General features: G+C 48.7%; 1 protein-coding gene across 8 annotated transcripts in view; it reads right to left on the reverse strand.

Moving 5' to 3' along the window:
* Positions 1 to 26,603, reverse strand: part of RALGPS1 (Ral GEF with PH domain and SH3 binding motif 1) — a 288,495-nt gene that overhangs the window by 251,488 nt on the left and 10,404 nt on the right. The window contains exon 1 of one of the 8 annotated variants that reach the window (XM_060101199.1): positions 17,639 to 17,720. The exons of the other annotated variants lie outside the window; for them this stretch is intronic. The gene's annotated coding sequence lies outside the window, so the exon portion shown is untranslated. Of the gene's footprint in view, positions 1 to 17,638; positions 17,721 to 26,603 lie in introns of those variants that run through there. 8 annotated transcript variants of the gene reach the window in all.

A 26,603-nucleotide genomic window follows, 5' to 3' on the forward strand; every position in this document is an offset into this window, starting at 1 on the left:
CTAATCCTGCAGTTTCATCCATTTATACTTATTCTTTTTTCCTAAAACAAACAATTAACTTTAAACGTTAAAGAAAGGAAAGCATGGTGCTTTGTGAAACCACAGGCCTCCCCTACTGGGAAGGAGATTTCCAGCTGCGGGCTCCAGGCCCCCAGAGGAGCACAGGCTGAGTCCAGGGGTCCGAGCGTAGGGCTCCTCCTCCATGAGGCCTGACCTGCCCCCCACTCCCCCGCCCCCGGCCCACTCTGGCCCAGCCCACCTAGAGACAAAGTGACAGCCCACCCATGCTACCCATCGTGCTTCCTACTGGCGGCCTGAGCTGGAAAGACAGACAGACAGACAGACCGCTTGTTTCCAATGTGACTCCTGCATGTTCTCGCCACTGACAAAACAGCCTAATTTATGGGCAGTGACTCTCAGACAAGAGATATTTCACATGCTAAGAAATAAGAGAACCAAGCAGAATGGAACATCCTTTCCAGGGCCCAGAGGAACCCTCATCCATCCACCTGCCATCCCTGAGGCCCGGCCAAGCCCCAACTCCTCACCAGGGACCAGACTCCCATCAAGGGGGTCAGCCCAGCCCAGGCCCCTCCCTGAGAACCCCTCCCCCACCCCACGGGAAGGCCCCTGAATATGTGGACCGTGCCTCCCAGGCCGGACTGATTGAACCAGAATGCCCATCTGCTTCTCCAGGAACTCAGGACCCTACGGTGCCAGCCTCTGCTGGTCAGCCGAACTGAGCACTATGCCCTCAGGAGGGGAGGGTGGCCAGATCCTGCCCAGTGCAAGGAGAGTCCCTCCGAGTGGGGAGGCAGCAGATGCACAGAGAGAAGCTGAAGGGGGAGCCTGTGTCTGAAAGAAAAGGTTCCAGCCCCCGGGGCTCTGTAATAAATGTCTCTTTTTCAGTGTCGATCGTTGGAGTAGATCTCCAAAAGACCTTGACCAAGGCTATTTCCTAAATACCAAGTTCATGTCAAGCCACCATAACCTGACCCTAAAAACACAGGGGGTTCATCCTCGTGGGGGAAGACATGCACCATCCTTTCACCTGTCCATCCATGCATTCATCGAGCTCCTACTTTGTGCGGACTTTGTTCTAGCCAGGAGTTCCTACCATTTTTGTACCTTGGACCCTTTTGGCCATCTGGTGAAGCCCATGGGCCCCTTCTCACAGAAATGTTTTTAAATGAATAAAATAAAATTATACAGGAAACCAATTACACAGGGCTACTCAGGAAGCCAACTGTATTTAAAATTCAGTTATAAAATTATTTTCAAAGTAATTTATAATATAGTAATATATGTATTTCTTCAGGTAAGAGAATATATATATATATATATATATATATATATATATACACATATATATATATATATATAAAATTGCATTAAATAGCAAGATATATCGGTGGGTCTAATAACTACCATAATTTCAAAGTAGTCAAGAACATAAATTTTCTGAAATGCATGCCCACAATTATTATGTGATATGGAGGTAGTTGTGACTTTTATTGGTGACAAAGCCCCGATACTGTAAATATTACTATAATTTATTGTCTACATTAGCAACTGAGGAAGATGCCAAATTTCAGTTAGAAGTTAGTGAAAATAAAGATGTCATTTTTTTCCCATCCAAATGCAGGGAAGGCTGGTCAAAGACCCTGTTCCAGGCACAGGGGACACAAAGCGAACAGACCCTGCCCCCAGAGAGCTCACATTCCAGCGCAGGAGTCAGAAACCACATGTGAATTCAGATCATGAGGGTCTTCAGGAAATAAAATAGGGTGGAAGACAGTATTTGCCAGGGTGGTCAAGGAAGGACTTTGAAGATGCAGTATTGAGCTAAAGCCCTAGGAAGGAGTCAACCATAAAAACCAGTCAGAGTGTCCTTTACAGAGTCCACAGCGAGTGCAAAGGGCCTGAGATGCACAGGAGCTCAGCAGGTATGTGATGGAGAGAGATGGCCACAGCTGGAGCCCAGTCAGTGGGAGGCAGTGGACAGACAAACTGGAGCCCAGTCAGTGGGAGGCAGTGGACAGACGAGCTGGGGCCAGAGCATAAAGGATCTTGCAGGCCATGGTGGGGAGTTTGGGTTTTACCTGGAATGCCTGGGAATGGGTTCTGAGCAGGGGAGTAACATGATCTGATCTCACTGTTTGTGAAGATCACAGTGGCTATTATGCAGAGAACTCCATGGGAGGCCAAAGATGGGAGCAGCAAAGCCAGCTGGGGGTAAGAGATGCTGACAGCTCGGACTGCTGGCCATGGGGAAAAGAGATGGACTTGGGAGGGGTTCTGGAGGTGAAACAGACAAGACTTGCTGATGGACTGCATGTGACAGGAGAGGAAAAGAGAGGAACGGAGGATAAATGACTCCTACCTTTAGGGCCATTACAAATGGGTAACTGCTCAGCAGTTCATTCATTCATTGGCTCAACATGCATCCACTGAGACCTGGAGGACCAGTTCTGGGGACCAGAGTCAAAGATGACACAGCCCTGCCCTCCAGGGTCCAGCAGTGTAGCAGGGGGGAGAAAATCCCATAGGTAGATACTCACAGGACACGTGGTGTAACAGATCACGGGCTCACCTTGGGCGTCAAAGAAGACATCACTAAGAGCCGTGGACCTGGTCTTAAAAGGGCAAGTGTGAGTGTTTCTAGGTAAGCTGGGGGTGGGCCACAGGCACTCTGAGCACGAGCAGAAGCCCAGAGGTGTGAAAGCACACCCCAGAGGCCAGTGTGCCAGGAGCACAGGGAATAGGTTCCCCTCCTCACCTGACCCCAGCCCCTGCCCATCCTAGACTAACAGGGGTGCTAATAAGCCAGGCAGGGCTCTCCACGGAGCCAGCTTTAACAGATGGCCCCGACACTACAGCCACAGGAACAGCATCTTGCCTCCTGGTCACTCCCTCAATCCTTCAGTAAACTTGGAGACCCTTTTCCCAAGCCCTGCTCTGTGCAGAGGACTCAGGCCAGCCCTCGAGGAGCTCACACACAGTCTGATTACTGCTGTCATCACAACAATCTATTAGACACTTACTCTGTTTAAGGCTCTGGCTAAGGATTTATACGCATCAAAAAAAAAAAAAAACTTCCCTGGGGGCTCAGTGGTTAAGAATGCGCCTGCCAATGCAGGGAACACAGGTTTGATCCCAGGTCTGGCAAGATCCCACGTGCCGTGGAGCAACTAAGCCCGTGCGCCACAACTACTGAGCCTGTGCTCTAGAGCCCACGAGCCACAACTACTGAGCCCGCATGCCACAACTACTGAAGCCCGTGCGCCTAGAGCCCGTGCTCCACAAGAGAAGCCACCGCAATGAGAAGCCCGCGCACCGCAACGAAGAGTAGCCCCCGCTCGCCGCAACTAGAGAAAGCCCGCGTGCAGCAACGAAGACCCAACGCAGCCGAAAATAAATAAATTTATTTTTTAAAATTATTTTAAAAAACCATTTTACAGATGAGAAAACTGAGGCTCAGAGAGAGAAACTACACTGTAACTCGGGGATCCGTTTTTCACACACCTGCCTGCCCGTACCCTCTGCTGGACAGGGAGGCAGTCCGGCACCGAGGGAAGGGTACCAGCTTGTTAAGTTCGGCCAAAAACCCTGTCTTCCCACCCTCCTTCACCTCTTACACACACACACACGCACACACTCTCATACTAATGCCTCCTGCAGGAGGAAAAGATTCTCATGACGTAACTTAGTAAGAACGTGGAGTTGTATCAGAACCACAGCACCACCCCGTGTCTCTGGTTTCTGTGTGACAGACTCCAGTCTCGTGTGTGGGCTCCTGAAGAGGGGAAGGAAAGTCCCATATGTGATGTTGGTTTCCTTCCAGACTTTCAGAATTCTCCTTCAATGTTGCAGGTTCAGGAAACCGAGGAAATAGCAGGAGACAGTCTGGTGCAGACCACTGTGGAGAAGGCAGAAAAACCACTTTTTCCTAAGTTTGGGGAGGTTGTTTCAAAGAAAATACACACATCCAGGAATGTTCAAGTACAAGAGAGTGATGTCTTCCAAATGTTTCAGACCAGCACAGAGCCGGCCGGGAGCCCGTACCCGAGCCCACCTCCTCGCGTGGGCACGCTGCTCTCCGCAGGCTCGGGCACGGCTGCTCCACCTTCTGCGTCTGAACAGAAGATGAAGAGACAGAACCAAAGAGAGTTTCTGCCACAACCAGTTGTTCACTCCACGTCAGGAGCAGTAAGTGTATGTGTTCTCTCTCCCTCTCTCTCTGGACAGCCACAGCGTGCCCGTTTTGTAGTACCAAAAGTCCTCCCCCAGGGTCACGGTCACCCTGAAGCTGGACCACCTGCCAGGCGCCCAGGAAAGGTCCCCTCGTGCGGGCTGGCAATGGCGCTCTCACTATACCCCCTCCCGACCCTCTCCAAACTGGCCAAGCCTCCTCCTGGCAAGCAGCCGCGCCTGGCGGCTTTCAATGCGAGGCCCCGGCCACGTGAGCACATGAGACTTGAGATGCCATCCCTCGGCGTCGCGTTCACCACGCCCTCCCCCGCCCCTTTCAAGCCACCCACCAGATGCTCGACATCCAACATCTCCCCTCCTCACTGAGGGCCAGATAATGAGCTGAGCAGGCTAGACGGGGAGAGAAAGCAGCAGTGTTCGGGGAAGAGAGCTTGAGTGTGGAGTCTGAGGGTCTACAGATAGACAAAAACGAGAGAAAACTTGTGAAACTGAGCAAACCTGGAGAAAAGGACAAGGAAGGGCGTCTTCCTGGAGAAATGAAGCACCTACGTGCATGGAGCTGACGTAGGGCCAGCACAGACAGGCAGCCACCCGCGAATTCATGTGACAGCGCTGACCGGGCACCCCCCATGCCCCACACACTGTGCGCTGAGGCCGGGGAGGCAGAAACCAGCAGCCCATCCGTCCTCAGAAAGTCCAGCCTAGCGATGCCTACTCAGGCCTGCTCTTCTCAAGTAGGAGGGCTTCCAGAATCCTTTACATAAGAGTAATACCTTTAAAAAGGTATAAAATAAACAAGGGAAGTCCCCACAATCCCTAGTCCCTGTCCCCAAGGTTACACGTTCACACAGGGTAGGGCAGCATCCGTGCACACAGCCACACACAAATAGATATACAGACAGACACAAGTGTGTGCATGTATATATGCAGGCACAGCCTGTGGTTCAACACCTCCAACCCCCCAGAGGTTGACAAGCTACAACCACAGGCCTGGCAGGAGCTAAGAATAAGACAGTTACAGCAGAGCAAGTTCTCAGGCAGGGGAAGGAGCTGGGTACCTCTGCGGCTTAGAAAACAGACAAACCAGGATTTGAATTCTCACCCATCACTGACCTTGTGCCCTGGGCAAGTTGCTTGACCTGGCCAAGCCTCACTTTCCTCATCTGTAAAATGGGGAACACTGCAGTAGCGACCTCAAAGATGGCTGAAGGGATTCACAGGATGGTGCACATTAAAAGCGGCTGGCATGGTACATCATTAATGACAGCTATTATTTGTGTTGACACCCGTCACCACCACTTTCACCCTCCCCGTGGCAGGGGTAAGCAAGGGTAATGCTCTCTTAGCATGAGACCACAAGAAATCACCTCTAAGTTAAGGTAATAGGAGGAATGTGACTGAAAAATATGTATTTCTCATAAAACTATGAAAGGGTTCCCAAAAGAAAACGAATCCTCTGGTTGGCAGGATAGTTTCATTTTAGACCCTCTTTGAAAAGGCCGGCTGGAGCTTCCCCATCCCTGCCCCATGCACATGTAATTATTCTTGAAATCAAAGGTTCCTCACTTCCAGGACAAGCCTGCAGAAAACAGGGGGAAGAGAGAAACCCTCACCTGCAGCCACTAGCTGATGAGTAAGACCTGAGTTTTCCACAGGGAGGGGAGGCAGGTTTTAGGAAAATGGGAAACCTAGGGATACGTGTGGGGGAGGACTTGAAGAGAGCTTCGGGAAATGGGGGTAAAAGAGAGAGTGAGAAAATGAGGGTGGCCTGCCTGGGACATCCCAGACACCCAAGACAGCCCGGGAGCATCCTGATTGGCACACTTCCATTCTGGAAGCCTGGCAGTGACACTTCCCTTTCTGCACGCTAGGGATCGTGAAAGCCAGACAAGGGACCCAGCGCCCCACTCCCTCTCCCCGACTCCGCACAGCCCTCCTCAGCCACCCACTTAATCTTAATTACCATCCAGGGGACATTTGCTCTGGGGAAAGGCAGGCAATGTCACCTGCAACTGGAAGAGCGGGGGTGCCCGTGTCCTCATGGGCAGCCACCAGCAGGGATAAGCCCTCTCTGGGGGACACACCACGTCTCACCACCTCCAAACTGACCCGAGCCTCTGCACAGCAGGACGGCCTCCTAAGCAGTGTCCCTGCCACACCCCTGCCTCCTCATGGTTTATTCTCGACACAAACAGAGTGATCCTTTGAAAACATAAACCAAAAACTTGCAGGACGTACACAAAAAGAGTGAATTTTCCTGTATGCAGAGCATACATACCCAGCTGGAGGAAAACAGGCTGCATCCCAGATCTTCCTCCAGAAGGAAGCTGGAGAAATACCCTGATGGATAACAGAAGACGACTCCGCCTGAGTAGTGACCTTATTATACAGAAGCTGGCAGCAGGAAGAGGAGAAAGTATTCAGCCAGTGGCCTGAGACACTGCAGAACCCTTCAGGATGGAGCTGGGGACAGCCCTGGGATCTGGCAGCAAGAGTGCCGTGGGCACCTAGGACGGTACCTGGGGGCCCGGCAAAGTCTCTCAGATGAGACGCTTTGACTCTACAGGTAGGTGAAGCAGAAGCACAAAAGCCAGGCCATGAATTTCATCCAGTGAGGACCTGGTGTGACCCTCTAGGCAGACTGGGGAGTGTCACAGCCTGGAGGACACTGATGAGACTCAACAACTAAATGCAGGGAGGGATCCTGGGCTGAACCCTGGAGCAGGGGAACTGGTGACATCTGGAAAAGGCTGCTAGCTTAGTTCATAGTGTCCTACCTAAACTAACTCACCCAGGTTAATTTGATAACTGTACTGTGGTTACGTGAGTCAACAGGGAAGCTGGGTGAATGGTATGTGTAAATGCTATGCGCGGTTTGGCAAAGTTCTGTGAGTCTAAAGTTATTTCAAAATAAAAAGTTAAATTTAAAAAGGGATCCTACACCCTCACAACCCCTCAATACACACACACAAGCTCCACCGCCAGGCCTGATGCCTGGGACTCACCATTTCCCGCACAAACCACGATTCAAGGGTTGTGCTCTGGGGTGTTGAGGTTCGGGCATTTTACGCCTACTACGTGTGGGCCAAACACACACCGTCTACAGTAGTCAGAGGATCGGATGGAAGGCAGTTTCCTATAAGGAGCAGAGGGTCCCTCCCTCCCTCCTAGTCCCTGCCAAGGGCAGAGGAAGTACTGGTGTGACTGCTGACGGCCCAGGTCATTGCCTGGACCACATCCGTCAGAAGCATCACCAGGTGTCACAGGTGACACGCCTGTCCAGGGCTCCCTCCTCTCCCCACTGCTGCTTTGAGACCCACAGGGTGGACAAGGCCCCTGCTTGGGCTCAGCCGGCTCTGACTCCCACCTGCACCCAAGAGTGCACCTGGCATGCATGGCCCTGGGCACTGTCGCTGCCAGAGGAAGGCAAGGACCCACAATACGGAGCGAGCGCGGGGGCGGCCCCAGTGGGCTAGGAGGCCATCACTTGCTTCAACCAATGTTGACCAGAGAGCCCTGGAGTGGGTGACAGGCACGGGCCGGCTCATAGCGAGGGTCCGTTATCCTCCTCTGCTGCCCCTCCTGTGACCAGGTGCTTCAGAAACCTCGAGGTGAAAAGGAGGTTGGCGCAACAGGACACCCACACTCTTGGGCCTTCCTGACAAGTACCACTGAGTGCTGACCCACCGTGTACAGCCTGGCGCTTCCCACCAAATTAGGAAGGACGCTGTCTCTGGAGAGTAAGGCAGGGTGGGCAAGGCCGGGCTGCAGAAGGGGAGCAGAAGCAGCGGCAGCAGCAGGACAAAGCCGACGAGGAGCAGAGGGCGTGCCCCGTGGGGTGAGCCGGGTGAGCGCGGGTTTAAGGGAAACACCCACCGAGTTGTAGGTTGTGTCCCAGTGCCATTCCACATTCCGTGGCGAATACGGCAGCGCGAGGGGTGGGAGGGTGCCAAAGGCCGCGTAGAACACGACATCTTCACATCAAACTATATGAACAGATTTTGGTTTCAAGACAATGAACAAGGTCGACACATATGCTTTCCCCTCTTCTAATCTTGTTGAAATGAAAAATAAGAAGACTGAGAAATGTTGCAATGTTGAAGTACAGGGAATGATGACAACAACAAACCAAAAATTAAGAATTCCTAGTAGATTTGAAGCAGATGGAATCGGATAGAGAAGAAAGCTCTGAGTGTTAGACATCTGGCCATAAAATCAACTGTTTCCTCTATCCAAACAATAACCAGCTAGAAAATGTAATGGCACAAGGGCCTACTAAGAAAAGAAAAAAAAAAACATAGAAGTAAACTGTAAAAGAAATGTACAAAAATCATTTGAAGCAAATTATTAAACTTTACTTATAGACAAAAAAAAAGACTTAAATCAAAGGAGAGACATTTCACTCCTTCTGAATAAGGAGATGATATTGTAAAGACATCAGTTCTCCCCAACTGATCTATAAACAAAATGAAAATTCACTCTAAATCCTAAGAGGATTCATTTCGGAATTCAACAAGTTGATTTAAAACTTTGGGGCTTCCCTGGTGGCACAGTGGTTGAGTCCGCCTGCCAATGCAGGGGATACAGGTTCGTGCCCGGTCCGGGAAGATCCCACATGCCATGGAGCAGCTGGGCCCGTGAGCCACGGCCGCTGAGCCTGCTCGTCCGGAGCCTGTGCTCCGCAGCGGGAGAGGCCACAACAGTGAGAGGCCCACGTACCGCCAAAAAAAAAAAAAAAAAAAAAAAAACTTTGTCTGGAAGAATAATTAAAAATAGCTAAGAAGTTTTCAAAAAATAAGTATAATGAGACGGCACCTGTCCTTTCAGGAAGCCACAGTTGGTGATAAATGGTCAGCAGGACAGAACACAGTGCAGAAAAATAGGATCAAGTATAGCTGAGAATTAATATCTGATCAAGATGGCATTTCAAACAGTGGGAAAGAATGGATTATTCAATAAATGTTGATGAAACAATTTTCTATTCACTTGGGGGGATTTATTTTAAATTTTACCCAGTATCATTTATAAGAATAAATCTTTGATAAAGATTTAACCAAACCAAAAAATTGCCATAAAAATACCAAAGGAGGGACTTCCCTGGTGGTCCAGTGGTTAAGAATCCACCTTCCAATGCAGGGGACGTGGGTTTGATCCCTGGTCAGGGAACTAAGATCCCACATGCCGCAAGGCAACTAAGCCTGCACGCCGCAACTAGAGAGCCCACGTGCCTCAGCGAAGAGCCCACGCACTGCAAGGAAAGATCCCACATGCCCCAATGAAGATCCCGCGTGCCACAACTAAGACCCGACGCAGCCAAATAAATAAATTTTTAAAAATAAATAAATAAAGCTCTAAGAAAAAGAAATACCAAAGGAAACACAAGTCATTATTCATTTTTATTGTCCCAGGGTGAAGTCCTCTCTAGGGTGATACAAAAGCTAGAAAAGAAAGGAAACTATTTGCAGATTTATCTATGTGAAAAATTAAAACTTCCGTATAGGAAAAGACATCATGAAAGAAGTGAAAGTCAGTCAGTAAACAGGACAGGGTTCTGAAATGCCACATGAGATGATGAAGTTCTCTTAATACAGAAAGAAGGCCCCCAGGAGTTCTGGCTCACTCTCTGCAGAGTGGCCTTGGACAGGTAGATCAGTATTTACAGACAGAGAAAGATGTCCACAGATTCAGGACATATTCACTCTTATTCATTTGTTCATTCATTCAACAAAAAGTTACCAAAAGTCTAGTATGTGTCAGGTACTATTCTAGGTGCTGGGCATAAAGCAGTGACGAAAAAGCCAGAAATCCCCCAGTACATTCTAGTGGGGGAAACGGACAATAAATAAAGCATTCAGTAAGATACATGGTCTGTAAGCTGGTGATAAAAGAGAAAAAAGTAAAGCAGAGAAAGGGTATAGGCAGTGTGGGGAGGGGGAGGGGTTACAATTTTAAATGGGGGCAGTGGTCTGAGAAGTGCTCACTGAGAAAACGACATCTGGACATGTTTTGAAATATCTGCGCATACATGTGAACACTCACACAAAAGTCTAGAAGGATATGTACTCAAGTCTTAATGTCAATGCTTCTTACAGGTGTCATTGTACGGCACTTTTACTTTCTACTTTTTGTACACTTCAGTATTGTCTGATTTCTTTTAAAATAACTATGGAACACTTATTGTGAGCAACACAGCATTTGGAGGGAAAACTGAAAGTGAATTTCCAGAGACAAGCACTTGACGGATGCTCCCACCGGCAGGGATCAGACGTAGGAGGTTGGAGTCGGATGTCTGGTGCTCTGGCGCCACCTGGTGGCCACCTCCTAACTGATCAATCTCATTTCCAATCCCCTCAAGGTATCAATAAAAAAGAGGCAAGACACACAATAACTGTATAAAAACCTATCTGCCCTGTGGACAGGGACTGGAAACGAAATGGGCAACATAAACAGTTTGATTTGTTGGGGTAGCATGGTCACGGTGGGATTTATTTAGCTTGGATCTTCACTCATAGTTTTATGATGACATTTCGTTCCTTTGTGTGAACTGCAACGGAGCAGTTCTACGGGGCAGCTGAAGATACTCACAGAAATGGAGTGAGAGGCGGGGTGGGCAACACAGAGCCATAACCCAGGCCATCTGCACGTGTGTCCCCAAGAAGTTTGGGGGTTCACAGAGTGACAGGACCTCAGGTCACACAGTGGTTGGAGGTGGAGGGGTCTTCCCCAATGGGAGTGCCTGGAGGACGAGGCCCCAGGAGTCTGGCTTGGAGGGGCAGCCATATCCGGGCCCTCAAATGATTAACCGCTAACTGAGCACGTGCACAGACCACCAAACCGGAGCCTCCTCGCCAAAGCCCAGAGGAAACAGACATCCCACGAGTGATGAGGAAGTGACATTGATCTCAGCGAGGACTCTGCCTGGAATAGTCTCCCCCTCTCCCCCATCCTTTGGCCCCTCTTCCGTGTGCCCTCACTCAGCCCGCTGTACCCCTGTCACTCTGACAAGAAAGTGCTCTTGCCGGGCATCTCCCTGCTAGACCATGAGCTCTGGAAGGCGAGAGTCACACCTACTCATTCACCCTCAGAGAGCTCAGGTTTGAGTCCTATGTGACAGCAGGCAAGTGCCCCTCTAAGCTTGAGTTTCTGCGTGGAAATACAGGACTGTCCTCCCCTTGTGTGGTTATGGCAAGGACAACTAATAGCACCAGCTGGCACTCAGGAGTGGTGATGGGCACCAGGCGGCTGTCTAAGCGTTTTATATGCATTAAGTTCCTGAATGGAGGCCACCTCTGTGGAGTGTTGATCACAGCGCCTGGCACGGGGTAAGTGCTCAAACATTGTTATTTTATTCCCAGTTCCCAACACAGTACCCAGCACTCTGCTGTGTTCTCAGTAAAAATGAATGAACTACTCCCCCAGCCGACTACATCATGGTGGGGCAAGTTCAGGGCAAGACGGCGATGCTTAAGCGCCCATCAGCACCCCCAGGCACATGGACTGCACAAAGGGACTTCAAGGAGAGCACCCCTGCAGGACTGGGGAGGGTGGGGGACGCAGGGAGAAGTGATGCAAACTCCTGGGGTGGGGGCAGGGGAAGCAGCAACGCTCTGGGCTCAGGCTCAGATCAGGTAGAAGCTGCCACCCAGGAGGGGCCTCAGTGAAAAGTGGGTGGGACTTGCCTTAACAATCCCTCCAGCCCTGATCCCAAGTGGTCAAGGCCGTGGTCCTCGCAGTAGAGGGTCGGTAGGCAAGGTCACTGAGGGAAGCTGGTGTGAGGGAAGGAAGGGGGCTGAGAGGTACCCAACCCACTGAGTCACAGGCACTACCCTGGGGGGACAGGGCAGTGCATCCCTCTGCAGGCCCCTCCCCAACCCAGCCCCTTGGAAGGGGCTTCCAGCCAAGGAAGGAGAGACGTGCACACTAGATAGAACAGGTGCCAGAAGGGCGGTAGAGTGGCTGGTGGCCACGCCCACCGTGCTGTCCCCCGCAGCCAGGTGTGCTCAGGGGCTGGTTCTCTCCCTGGAATCATCCTCGTCCCTCCTCTCCTCCCCGCTCCTTTCTGCCCTTTTCCAGCCTCATTTTCAATGTCACGTCCTCTGGGACCCCTTCTGTGACGCCTGACTATGTTGTGTCGTTCTCCTACAGGCTTTTGGAGCACCCAGACTCTTCTTAGCGCTCGTCCTATTTGTCTTGAGTTACGTTCGTCCTCCCTGGACAGTCACGGCTGTGGCCACGCTCAGCTGCCTCCCCAAGATTTCCAGCGAGAGGGTCACGCAGGCAGCATCAGGAGCGGCCTACAGCTTCTGCGGCTCACAGACCCTTTTCTGAGCAGCCCCACTTCACATGCTTCCCATCTCTGACTCTGAGGTTACGATAGGGCAGAGCCTTTCTCCTGATCAGGGAGGACCACTGCTGATGCCTATTTACGTGCGGTTCAAGAATGAGAGGTCAATGCTAATACAACTGACAGCCTAAACCTTCATCTTTTTTTTTTTTGGCCATGCCACACAGCATGCAGGACCTTAGTTCCCCGACCAGGGATCAAACCTGGGCCCCCGGCAGAGGAAGCATGGAGTCCTAATCACTGGACTGCCAGGGAAGTCCTAAAACTTCGTCTTATAAAAAAGAAAACTCAAGTCTCCTTGCTTACAGATGTTTATAAAGGCAATCTCAAAAGAAACAAATGACAAAAAGGAAGGTGCAGCAATTTATCTGGGTTGTCTCTTGATATTTCATCACTCTAAATTATACTTTATCGGACTTCCTATTTAAACTACAAAAGCAACATATCTTTGTTGTTATAAGCCAAACCCAAGAGGGATGTACAAATAAAAAGCCATGAAACCACCCTCCCCCAATGCCGACCCCCTTCCACCCACCTAAGGCAATCACAGTGGGCAGCCAGGAGTACACGCCTCCAAGCCTTTGTGCCAAGCAACATAAATACCTGTAAACAAGTAGGACTAGACCAGAACCCAAGGTTGTACCCTCAAACGCCTGGGGGGCCCAGCAGATGATGACACGGCGAAGCTACAGGTGTCACAGAATAAAGACAGATGGGGCCTGTGGCCAACTACGCCACTTAAAGCTTTCCATTTTGAACATTTGGAAAGCACTGAACTGGCCATACAAGGCATCTGAGAGAGAGACTGAACAGTGCTCCTTGGATAGAGTAGCAGAGTTAGTAAGAGCTCAGATTATGAAGACCTGGTAACATCCTGGGTCCAGTGTCTATTGGCTAGGTCACCGTTAAGAAAGTCACTTAGTCTCTGTGCTTCAAATTCATCCTCTGAAAAGAGGCAATCCAACAGTCCCTTCTTTGTAAGTTCACTGTGAGAAGAGAATAATGTAAAGCACTTAGCACTCGCCTGGCACACACTATTACTGGCCACCAGTCTGCAACCACTGCTGGAGACATTATTCTGCAATTTGTTTTTTAAACCTAACAGTGTGTCATGGGCTTCCCTCATGTCAAGATAGAGAGAGCTGGATCCTTTTTAATAACTGCCTAATACATGGATGATGGGGGCTCCCATTCCTTCCACTTTTTTGCTACTACAAACAGTGGCGCAGAAAACAGCTTTGTACTGCTTTTTGCATTGGTGCTTTATTTCTGCAGGAATTGCTGCTGGGTTGACAGATATGGACATTTAATACTCATTAAATATTTTCAATTATATTCCCCCAAAGTTAGAACAATTCATACTCCCAACAGCAATGTAAGGGAGCACTCACTTCCCCCAATCAGTTGCTAACATTGGATTTTATCAATCTTTGTAACATTTTGCCACTTAAAAAGGTAAAAAAGAAAACTATTGTTTTTATTTGCATTCTGCTAGTGATGATCTTTTGAGGCAGAGATTTCCAACTTCTTTCTTTCTCCTTTTCTTCTTCAGCAAGAAAACTCCTATTTTTAGCTAAGCACACTCCATGCTCCCTTGCAGCTCAGTGTGGCTAAGCTCCACTCGGTGAGGTGTAAATGTTAGTGCTGTGTGAGACTTCTGAGAAGTATCTGAAAGGGAAAGGGCACACCCTTCTTTTCCCCTTTCTCCTTCTGGCTTCTGGAATGCAGATGTGACAACTGGAGCTCAAGCAGCCATATTGAGTCATGCGGCAATCTGCTATGGCTGGAAGAGCAGTGAGATATAAGGAGCCTGGTGGCTCTGTGATGAGTTTGATTCCACCACACCAACCTTTTTACTTTTTCATGAAATGATATAAAGCCTTATATGTTTAAGCCATTGTTATTCCGGGGTTATCCACTACATGCAACAAAATCTATTCCTAACCAATACACCTTCTGAGTCCCAAAAGTCAAAATGGAACCTTTATTTCTCTTTTTTGTAATACACATAAATAACAATGCCTTTATGTTTTATTTGCCCTATGTTTATTTAAGTCTCTTAAAAGTGGAACACTCATTTCCCCACTCTCCCATTCTTTCTCCCAAAGCCTTGGGTTTTAGAGAGATAGTTTAGAATTTTTATTTTCAGCCTGTTATGTTTTCCCATACAGTTCTCCTCTATTTTAAAAGTTCTTAATAACACACAATAAAAATTCTAACTCACAGTAGCAATATCCAGTGAGATTAATCTCTGTGCACTAAAGGGTGCACCACAGCTCACTGCTTCCTGCACTCTCCATGTCCCCCACCCCAGAATCTCTGCTCTGTCCTTTGGTTAGAGAACTTCACTGGGCGTTTTCCTCAGGCACACCTACCAGATGACGTATGCTTTATGTCCTCACGAGTGTGAAATGTCTTTCTTTCACAATGACCAGGAGTGACATCTCAGCTGGCTCAGCGAGGGCTGTGGCCCCCTGTCTCCAACAGTCTGGAGACCCCGGACCACCGTCTTCCGGCCTCCAGGGCTGCATGTGGGAGGCCCAATGAGAGCCTAATTCTCTCTCCTTTGAAAACAGCCTGTTCTTTCTTCCTACAAAACTTTAAGATTTTTCTCTTTCTTCTTGGAGTTTAGGAATTTTACTAGAAAGTAGGTCTAAGTGTTGGGCTTTGCATGGGATGAATGGATCCATTTAATCTGAAGAATCAAATCTGTCTTCAATTCAGTGACATTTTCTTTTATTGTTTTCCTATTACTCCTCCATCTATTCCTTTTTCTCCTTCTGGAACTCCCATGACTCCATGGCAGGTCCCCTGGATAAGGTCTCCAAGGCCTTCCCTCATGGACAGTGTCTCACATTTTAGTTCATTATTTCCATTTCTTTTTATTATTGTTCTGGGTTGTGAGGCATTTCTTCTACTTAACCTTCCAAACCACCAATTTCAGTTCTTAAATTGAATTTTAAATTTGAAAGCCATGTTTTTTAGTTCCAGCAAGCCTCTGGTACCCTTTAATTGTGTCCCCCTAGGAGCTCTCTCCTTGTAAAGTTCTTACACATCCTCTCCTTCCATCCTGCCTCAAAGGAGCCACTGCTCCAAGTGTGAAGCCTGGCTTCCCTCTTTCTCCAGCTAAGATCCCACAAAGCCGTCATGTGTCTTTGCCTGCTGAAGGGTGCAGGTTCACACAGCCCCTGTTCATGGCAGACCACTCGAGCTTCTGTGGCAGTGACAAGCCTGAGGCCCTGTATGACCTGACAGCCTCTGTTCAAGGGGACCCAAGTGAAATGAGGTGGCAAACTGTGATCTTCCTGCTGAGAAGTAGGGAGGAGACCCTCTGCCCTTTGGTCCCCTAGTGATGATGGGGGAGAGGCAGTCCTCTCCCAGCTTCATGGACAGGGAGCAATTCCGCCCAGATCCCGTGGGATCGGCAAGATCGGGCAGTCCCTCGGAGGGCATAGGACGCAAGTGGGCAGTTGCAGCCCCTCTCGTGGAATCCAGTTCTAATCAGCCTCAAAAGCACAGACAGAGGAGAGGAACTACATTTCTAGAACTAGATTGACCTAGAGTCAAATATCAACTCTGACACTTACTTGCTGTGTGATCACAGGGAAATTACTTATCTCTGAGTCTCAGTTTTCTCATATGCTCTTACCTTTAAACCAACAGTTATTTCCAGCATCCTCCTTAGGGGAACCAATCCCTCCGATACGTAAGTTTCAGGGAACTTGCTTCCTCTAAGCACTGTATGAATGACTTGCACTGTAGTTAATCATGCAATATCAAGGAAGGGAGACTGGGGCCCTGGCAGGAGAGCATCAGAAACTTTACCATCTGCCTCTTTGTGAAAGTAGGTTGACAGAAGGGTAAGGCTACTAGAAGAATCTGAAAAATATTGTAATATTTCAGCTTTTAGCATTTTTGTGGCTGCTCCCACCTGAATAAAATCTCCTAGGATTCTTCTAGGCAAATACTCGCTGCCTCTCCCCCTATTATCTTACGGTATCTCAAGACTTGAGGACCATGGCTGCAAAGGGGATGGATGCTGGGAGCCATGAGAGAGTCCATGTTGGTTCCAGTCTAGTAAAATTTATGGAGCACCTACTATGTATAAGGCATTGAGCAAGGCACTGCACAGAATACAATAATGAGCAAGACACAATCCCTGCCTTAAAAGAGCTTGAAGTCTAGTCAAGGAGCTAAGGCAGGAGGTACAGGGGACATCAAAAAAGCACAATGTAATGCGGATCGTGGCCAGGGCCATGAGAGGGGGTTGAAACAAGTGTCCGGACAGTTTAAAAGGAGGAGCGCTCCAGTGAGTTGGGGAGTGCAGAAAAGCATTCTTGGAAGAGGTGCCGGATGAGGTGGGCTGAATCTCAGGGAGCAAGAATTGGGGGGCGGGGGGGAGAGGGAGGCAGGGGGTTGATGAGTAGATTATAGAGTCTCTTGAAGACGATGATCAAGTCTTATGCCTTGAATCGTATAAGATTCCTTATATCTTCATATTCCTTCACCCATCCTCCCAGGGCCAAGCGTAACTCACACAATGAGCTGGCCCTCTCTGATGAAGGGTCTGAAGCAAGGACAGCCAAAAGTGAGGAGGGGAGCTGAACCGAGAGAGGGGAGGGGCTTGTGGGGAGGTACAAGGACCTGACTGAGGTTGAGAGAAAGGAGGTCGCCCAAGTCACCCCAACTGCTGGGAGGCCGATACAGAATGTTTGTCTTCTGAGCAACAGGAGCAAAAGGATGACAGCAAAACAGGGTGGCAAAAAGTGGTCTTGCAGGAGGAGGAGGCAGAGAGAGAGAGAAAGGAAAAAACCCTTGATCCAAGAACCAGTGGTGAAAACCCCAGAGCTTAATTCATCTGGCGAGAAGAAGCCCCTAAAACTCCCTCTGCATGTGGCTCCCTGAGGATGCCCGATGTCCTGAAAGCCCCTGTGCCCTCCTCGACCCTGCAGACTCCCTGATAGCAGGTTCCTCTGACTGCAACAGGACCCGGCTCACCCGTACCAGCTGCACCTCTGGGTGCCACAGCCTGGCTCTCTGCTCAAGAGGGCACAGGTCACTAGGGTCAGTGAACCCACTTACCAGGAACACATGTTGGGCTTCATAATCCCAGGCCAATAGGATAAACCATCCCAGCATGTCTCTTTCCAAACAGTAGCCACTGTAAAAAGTAGGGGGGATAATTCCCTTTACACGATGTTCCAGACGGTAAGACTTATTTCTCAAGGCTCAGCAAGGTCAGACCAACTATAGCGCTAGAAGATCTGATCTGAATCTGTTCTTTGAAATGTCAAAAACCTTCCCCATAGATCAATATGTGATATCATTAGCCTATCAGGTAGCAGAGCCTGTCCTAAGATCACCGGAATTAACTTCAACTTCTTCGGTCACTATTCTCCTTTCCCACCACGCTTTGGATACATGCTGTGGTAAACATGGGAGGGTCCGCCTGGGGACCCCTGCCTCAGAGTGCATGCCAGGGAGGCAGTGCCCAGCCCGCCCAGCACGGGGGGCAGCCTCTCAGCCGCCCACTGGCACAGACAAGCATCCTGCACCCGGCGCCTGCAGAGGGCCCTGGGGCTGGTTTGTTTTCCTTCCTCCAAAGCACCCCCTCCCTCCGCCCCCCACAGCCAGGTGGGCAGCTTCATGACCTCCTTCACTGCGGAAAGTTGCCTTTGGCTCCTTCGGGTCCTTCTTTTAACCTAAATGTTTCCGCATCTCCTCCTGACCCCCCACTCCCACCTCTGAGGAAGAGGCGTCCACCAGAGACCCAGGGCCGGCACCCTCCTCAGTCTCCTGAGGCACCTCAGTCTCCTCCACTCTCTCGGCCTGAGAACATCCACAGTTCTCCCAGTCTTCCAAAGAGCTTCGGCCCTTGAACTCCAGGCTGCTTCCTCCCCACCACCCACGGCAACACCCCGCCCGACTTCGGGTCAGCAGGACAGCCTAACGGCTGAGGCTCAGGCTAGTGGCCGAGCTCTCGGTAGCCTCCAACATGGCTCACCAGTCCCTCTTTCAGGAAAGTCATCAGCAGCCTCAAACAATGACCTCGTGCTTCTCCTCCTCCTGTCTCCTCGGCCTCTCTGGCCACCTCTGCTGGTTCCTTTCTTCTGCTCACCCCCTTCCAGAGCTGCCTCGCAGCCCCTCCCCCCAGGAACCCAAGGCGCTCAGAGGCCAGGCCCTGCCTCCCTCTCCAGCTTCAGGCCACCCTCCCCTGGCCCACACTTCGCACTCCAGCAGCAAGAAACCAACCCAAACACAGGCTGCCGACCGAACCGACTGAGGGCCCCACTCGCCACCTGCTTCCCACAGCCAGGCCCGGCTCGGGCTGCCCCCTTTTGTTGCGACCTTGAGTCACAGCTAATCAAACTTTCAGATCCTTCACTCCCAACAGCTGAGAAAACATTAAGCAAGCACCTCTAACATACATATGTTTATTCGTAAATTAAATATATGTTCTAAAGTACCGACACGTTCTATACATTACAAAACAAATGCAAACAGTTGAAGGAAGAGATAAAGATGAAATATGTTCAATTATTTTATTCTATAATACAAAAAACTTTCCTTCTCATTATTAATAATAATTTTAGTGAGAGCAATGTGACTGCTATGCTTCCTTTGACAGAGTTTTAAATAAACTTTACATGGAAGTACAGCACATGTGCAGAAGAATGTATACAATAATACAGTATCAGCGCACAGGTCAAAGGATTCCCGCAAAGTGAACATACCAGTGTAACAGCACCCAGATGGAGGAACATCATGAGCCCCCCACCACCCACCGCACCCCCTTCGATCTTTACCAGCCTCCCAAGGGTGGTCACCACTCTGGTTTCTAACAGCAGAGATTACTTCTGTCCGTTTAAACTTTATACGGATGGAGCCATACAGTACACAACCTTTTGTGCCTGAATGAACATTATGCTTGTGAAATTCATCCTCATTTTTCATTTTTCATGGTTGTTCATGAACTCATACTGATCACAGGTTCCCACTGTGGGAGGTGACCCTGCATCTGTCCACTCTGCTACTGATGGACACTGGGATTGTTTCCAGTCTGGGCTATCACAGGTGGTGCTGCTGTAACACTCTTGAGCGGTGCCACGTGGTAACACATTTGCATGCCTTCCTGTTGGGTTGATGCCCAAGAGCAGAACTGCTGGGTCATAAGGTGAGTACGTGTTCAGTTTTGGTAGATGATGCCAAACAGTTTTCCAAAGTGGCTAAACCAATTTACACTCCCACCAGCAGGGTATGAGCATTCTGGCTGCTCGGCATCTTGGCCAGCACTTGATATAGTTTTTTTTTTTTTTTTTTTTTTTTCATTTTAGCCATCCTGGTCAGTAAGATATCACAAAGTAAGTATTACGATCACTTTTAAAGGAGATTGAAATCAGTGCTTCTTTCAAGCTCACAACACTAAGGTGAATCAGAGCAGGAACCCAGGTCTTCTGACTCTGAATAGCATACTGTTTCTACTTGCAATGAAATACTATTTCCAATATAAACACCCCAACAAGAGGCTAACGCACTGATAAAAAGAATGTGCTTATGGACTATGCCAATCCCAACACCTGACTCATGACAGGAAAGAAAGAACAAAAGGGTCTATCAACCCAACTTTGAAACAGACATATATAAAAAGTCTGGAGATGTTTCCATCCCTCGCATTTGTACAGTTCTTTAGAGTACAGACTGGGTTCACATGCATGATCTCTGGTTTGAGCAGGAATTTTATTCCTGCTTTTTCTGTTAATTAAGGTTTAATGTGATATCTTCTTTTCATAACCAATTCATTTGTATTCTATTTTATAATCATAATCACAATCATTTAGAAATAACTTTATATGTGAATGGTTCCACTCTGACTGCCAATCCTTTCCTACTCTGACTTGTCCGTTCATGGGCTTTCATTCTGACTCACCTCTCAGTTACTGGACCATGCCTTCCAGTGATTTTTTCCCCCCAGAAATGGTGCGTGGGTGTGGCAGAAGCGACACTCAAGGTGTGTCCTTGTAAGACTGAAGTGAATTTCTGTTGCCATCAAATGTGAAATAAAACTTGGCTAAGTATGAAATTCTTGGGTCACAACCCTTCCCTCAAAACTCGGTGAGTACTGCTCCACTGCCTCTGGCGCCTGTGCTGTAGACAAGCCTGAGCCTAGCCTAGTTTTTTTTTTCCTTGGATTTAAAGGTTCCTTCTACCAGAATGTTAATGGTATCCTCTCACTATCCTTGAAATTAAAACAAAAACAAAAAACAAAAAAACTTCACCTGGATATCTGAAGTGTTAGCTAATTTTGTTACTTTTGCCTGGTTCGTGATGAGCCCTTATAATTTATGGATTCAGGTCCTTCTTCGGTTCAGGAAAATTGAGGATTTGCTCTGGTCTCCAGTCTGGTCCATCATCCACATCTGCGGTCTCCTCTGTTGCTTTCTTGTCCCTTGTGAAACTGGCAGTTTGTCCTCCTCCTGACACCTTGAATTTCTGCAGTGCCACTAATTTCAGTGCTGGCATGCGTGATTTATTTCCCCACATTCTTTAAGTCCACAAGCTCCCGCTTCACCTCAGTCTGTTGACTCATCATTTCGTCTTTCATAGCATCTATAACTTCTCTGAGAGGACAAAGAAGATGATGTTTGAAAAGTTTGGAAACTTCTTTCCCAAAGCCTGATCTTCTCTATTTTTTGCACCCTTGTTTATTCCCCTTTATACTGCTGGATCTTTCCAGTGGGTCCTCTCTAATTTAATTTTTCTATTTGTTCACTCTTGAATGAGGACAGATGAGACCTGGCCTGAGATTTATCCAAAAATAGTGCAGATGGGCTCCCCTTGGTCCCCTCTCCATTTACCCTGGTGGATTCAAAGCTAAGGTCCAACACCATCTCCATCACTCATCAACGGTGACCACTCTTTAGTTAACGTCTTCACTTCTTTTGCCTATTTCCTCCTGTATAAAACTAGAAAGTTGAGCTAATCTTCAAATGTCTTTTAGCTCCACATTTTTATAATACTTTTATACATCATCTAGTTTTAAAATTTCATTAGTTTGGAACCAATTGTTAAGGATTTTGCTAAGTATACGTATAAACAAAAAATACCCTATTTCTTAAGAAAGACTTGCTGTACTCAATTTTTAATTAAGAAAACCACAAATATTAAGCTCAAGAAACAGACTTCATTTGATTATACATAAGAAAAAAGAGAATTATAAATAGTCTACCAAGAGCTAGCAGAGTACGTGCCCCAGGGATGTACTGGGTATGAAATGTGTACAAGAGGCAAAAGCTAAACACAAGCAACTGAGAGCAGCCCTTCTCTCCCATTCCACCTCCCCACTGCACCTTCAGTCTTGTCTAGACACGGCACACCAGGTGGAAAGACTGTGCCAGCTGACCGAGTCATGGCTGGGCCTGCCTTTCCACAGCCCACAGCCATTCTACAGGGTAGCGTTGACCGAGAGCTTCCCATTGCACACACGTCTCCATGCATCGTCCCAATTGATCCTGACAACACCTGTTGGGAGACTCAGTCCTCCGCGGTCTCTGGCACTCCAACCTGTCTTGGTGGGAGTGCCAAGAATGCAAGGTCCTGACCACCCTTTACCTAGGCCATTTCACAGGGTTGTGTTGCAGACAGCAACCTTGAGAGATGTGATAATGTCTCCCTCAGGGACAAAGGGCAGCCTTGCTCACTGCCTGCCATAAAGCAGCAGGTTCCCCAGGCTTGTGTTTCTCAGGTGTGACACAAGGCACAGCATCCATCTGGGCCCAGAGTGTCACCTCCATGGGACTTGGGGGAAGGGAAACTGACACACACTGATGCTTATGCTGGTAATAAAGTCCTTTGTCTGACTCAGGAGTTATACATACCAAAAGACACCAAGTAGACAAGAAAGTTCTCCCTCCTAATTCCCCCTACTACCTGATCCAGTAACCTGCCTCTCCTAGATCTTACTACAGAATTCAATATACATCTCCCCACCTTTAACTCCATTTTTTTGTCCTTTACCTCAAACTCACCTAGAATCCACTGCAGTAGTGGTTAAGCTTATCAATTCTTTTCAGCATTGAAATCCAAATGCCCCAACATAATAATCATTCCTTCCCGTGCTTCTGTATAACTCCTGATATCTCATGAATTTAGCTCCTGGGTAAGTTACCAATGAACTGACTTCTTTTCCATTCATCTGTTTTCCTGCTTTTACCCAAGCGCCATGTGGGATTAATAAATTATTGCCTTATAGTAAGTTTTGAAGGCTCAACCATTTATAGGCTCCACATCTATTAAATGGGGCCAGTCATGGTGAGGCTGGTCCCCAATACCCATCCTCCTCCTCTTCTTCAGTAATAGAACTTCTGGTTTTCAGATGGACATATGGTTTCCCTGAATACAGGTTACATTTCCCAGCTTCCCTTACTGCCATGTGTGGCCATAAGACCAAGAGAAGGCCGACGGGATGCAAGAAGTGTCATGTGCAATTGCTGTAAAGTGGCCCTCAAAGGCTGCAATGTAGATGCAAAAGCTAGAGTTCCAGCAGCCACTCAGGCCACAAAGTGACCTTGGTCTTAGAAGCCATCCCCAAGATCACCTCCCGATGGAACAAGACAGAAGGAACCTGGGTCTCTGACCACGTAGGCTCAATACTCTGAGCTGATTACCCTCCTGACTTCTCACACGTAAGACAGAAACTTCAATCTTATTTATGTCTTCATTATTTTGAGTTCTCTGTCATTCATACCCTAACCTACAGAAATGGCTCCCTCATAAAGAGAATGATAAAAGGTTATATGAGAATATGTATCACAATAGATACCCATTTTTATATTCCCCCAACAAAAGGGCAAGTGCTGTTTTTACACAGAGCAGGCAACTCAAACATTCGCTGAAACAAACGGAATCTGGAAGAAAGAGGCCATTTCACTGCCTTAAAATTTTTTTTACCAATTTATTTTTCCAGATGAAGATCGCTATTTTATCAAGTTTCATAAAATGTATCATTGGAATTGCATTAAATCTCTACCAATATTTGGAGATGGAGTATTGTCACTATTACTATGCTTAGACTTCCCTGGAAAGAGCCAGAAATTGATTGATTGACTCATTGATTTTCATCCTATCAATTCAAAACATTTAATATGAGGCTACTCTGTAATAAGCCTATTCATAAAAATGAGACTTTGTGGAGTTGACAAACAGACCTGAGGTAAATAACCTCTCATGCCACCTCCCCCAGTGCCCACCGAACACTGAGGGAGGTGAAAGAGGTGGTGCCAGTCTCTATCGTCACTAAAGACTAAGGCTAATGTGCTACTTTCTCCTCATCACCTCCAGCTGTTGACCCAGAATCCTCTTGCCTCGCTTCTTCACAGTCAATAACACTCCCCTGACCAAGGTTCCTGACCAAGGTTCCTGGGCCTGGGACTTTTTCACCTTCCATCATGTAAACTTTCCTGTGATGCTCCACTGTCATCCTTATCAGTGCTCCCGCCCGCCCGTAGGCGATGTTCACATGGCTGACCCTGTTACTGCTGAAGTTTTTTATTTCACACACTTGCTATATGGGTGGGGTTTAGTCCAGTGGAGATACCTGCAGAGGTCCTCAGCTGATGATGGTACCATCATCATCACTATGACTACTATCATTTACTGAAGCAATACTCTGTGACAGATACTTTGGTAAGCACCTTACCCATAGGAATGTACCACTTGGTCCTTACAAAAATTCTCCAAGATGGGTATTGTTATCATTGGGTATTGTTTCAAGTGAGAAAACTGAGGCCCAAAGAAGTTAGATAACTTATCCAAGGACACACAGTTGATAAGAGTATCCTCCCTGGCTATGGCAGCAAGCCCTTGGGCAAAGACGGGATTTGAACCCAGCTCAGTCTGACCCCCTACTCTCAACCATTTCTTTATGTTCTGTCCCACAGAGCTGAACATGTTATGTTCTGTAAGGTACATGCACTCCCATCTATCCATCTATTCCCTTCTCTTCGACTAAGCATTGGGCTTTCTCAACTAAACAAACATTAATCCCTTTTCTTCTTCCTTTCCTGAGGAACAAACGGCTTCATACCAGGATGGTTGGCCCTGGTATTAAGGACAGCTACTTCCCTCCAGGTATCCCTGATCCTGTCTCACTGCTCCTCAGCTGTGGCTTTCAGCACCAGGGTCAGTGGTAAGCGGGTCTCTGCCTCCGCCCTACACTCCTAGGTCTTTGGGTTCAGGGTGATACTTACAACAGACATGTTGGATCACCGATCAGTCTCCCACTGGCTCTCTCAGATTAAAGGCTCTTCCCCAGGTTCTGTTAGCTGATCTGAGGCATTCTGTCCTACCAGGGGGATAGAACTCCACTTTGACAACTTGGGACCCTCCCTCCACCAGCCGTCTGAGTAGATCTCAGGTCCTCTTATAACTCTAAGACCTTACTTGTAAGTTCTGGAAATTCTACAGCAGGCTCTTCCCTGTTATCCAAGCTCAGGACACATGGGGGACCAAGGATGCACTCCCAAGTCACAGGGCTCCCACACCACATTGGTCCAGGCCGAGTGGTTTCTCACCTTCAGAACTTCCTCCCACATGTCTGCTAGCTGCCTTTCCTGGGATCTAGACACATCCCCTTCCCACTGAGGTTGCAGACCCACCCTGAACCCCAGAATGCCAGATGGGGCCCCAACTTTCCTGCTTCAGGAGCCAGAGATTTCAGTCCGAAGGGCCAGCAAGAGAAGGCGGGGTGGATTTCTCGAGAAGGTTCTGAGAGAGGCTGAAGGGTTTAGAGGCTGGATGCAGAGCCTCCTCTGCAGTCTTTCACACACACGGAAGCAAAGGTCATTAAAACGACCTTTCTCATGTGGGAATGGCTCCGCTGTTAGGGAAAATAAGGGGGTTGGGGGTGTCACCAGAGCACTCAGCTTCCAGGGGGCAGGGGCAGAGGCCCTGCGGGGAGAGAGCTGGAGGGGATCCCGCCCCCACCAATTCCCACAGCATCACCTTCCTAGGCCACTCCTCCCCCAGCTCTCCCACTGTGCCCCGGCCGCGCGCTGGCCCCCCCAGCAGTCCAGCCAGGACCTCTGGTCCCTACTCATAACCCTGCTGAGTAACTCCCACCTCCCCAAGGGCCACGGCTCTCTCTCCAGACCAGTGGGGCATCAGAACCACCTGTGAAAACCCTTCAACACATAGATGACCAGTCTCTCTCCCACAAACACCACGGAGGATTCTGCTCTGGCTCAGACCTCTCTCTGAGCTCCAGGCGAGCAGGCCAGCTGCCAGGTGCTGTCCCACAGGCGCCCCAAACTCAAAATGGCCAAAACCAAACTCACAACTTCCCCTCCCAACTCAACACTCCTCTCACGTTCCTTATCCTGTGACTGTCCGGCACCTCACATCACCAAGTGAGAAACCCTGGCACTGCCCGCCCTCCCTCCCATCCGCTAAATCTCCAAGGAGAGAGGCCTCTACCTCGGTTTCTCTCAAACCCACCTTCTCCTCTCCATCCCCATGGCTCCCTCACCCATCTCCCAAATGCCAGTCTCCTCCCATACCACCCATCCTCCACACCAGGAGTATATCTGAAGGAGTTTCTCTCCTCCTATAACTCTGGAACAAATCTCCACCGGCCACAGGAGAACGTCCGAACTCCTAAGTGCTGCCCGCGAGTCCCTCGGAGGACTGACCCCAAACCACCTTTCTGACCTGTTTCCTGCAACCCCACACAGCTCACCACACCCGAGCCTCAGCATGCTCTCTCCTGCTTCTGGACCCCTGTTATCTGTTTCCTCTGCCTGTGTCCCCCTGCACCTGGGACACAGAACATCTATCTTTGAGATCCTGTGAGTCTGACTTGGTGCCATGAGCTTCCACTTCCACTACTTACCAGCCCCGACACAACATCCTCGTCATTTATTTACTCCCATCTGTCGGCTGGTGGGCTCCTGAGGGCAAGGACTGCAGTGCCAGGCCCAGCTACACGCTCAGTAAGTGTTTACTTCATGAGTGAAACCACTAATGAGATCAAGGTGTTCTTCCACCCCCTCAA

This window comes from Mesoplodon densirostris, chromosome 6, assembly GCF_025265405.1.
Source record: "Mesoplodon densirostris isolate mMesDen1 chromosome 6, mMesDen1 primary haplotype, whole genome shotgun sequence".
Taxonomy (NCBI): Eukaryota; Metazoa; Chordata; class Mammalia; order Artiodactyla; family Ziphiidae; genus Mesoplodon; species Mesoplodon densirostris.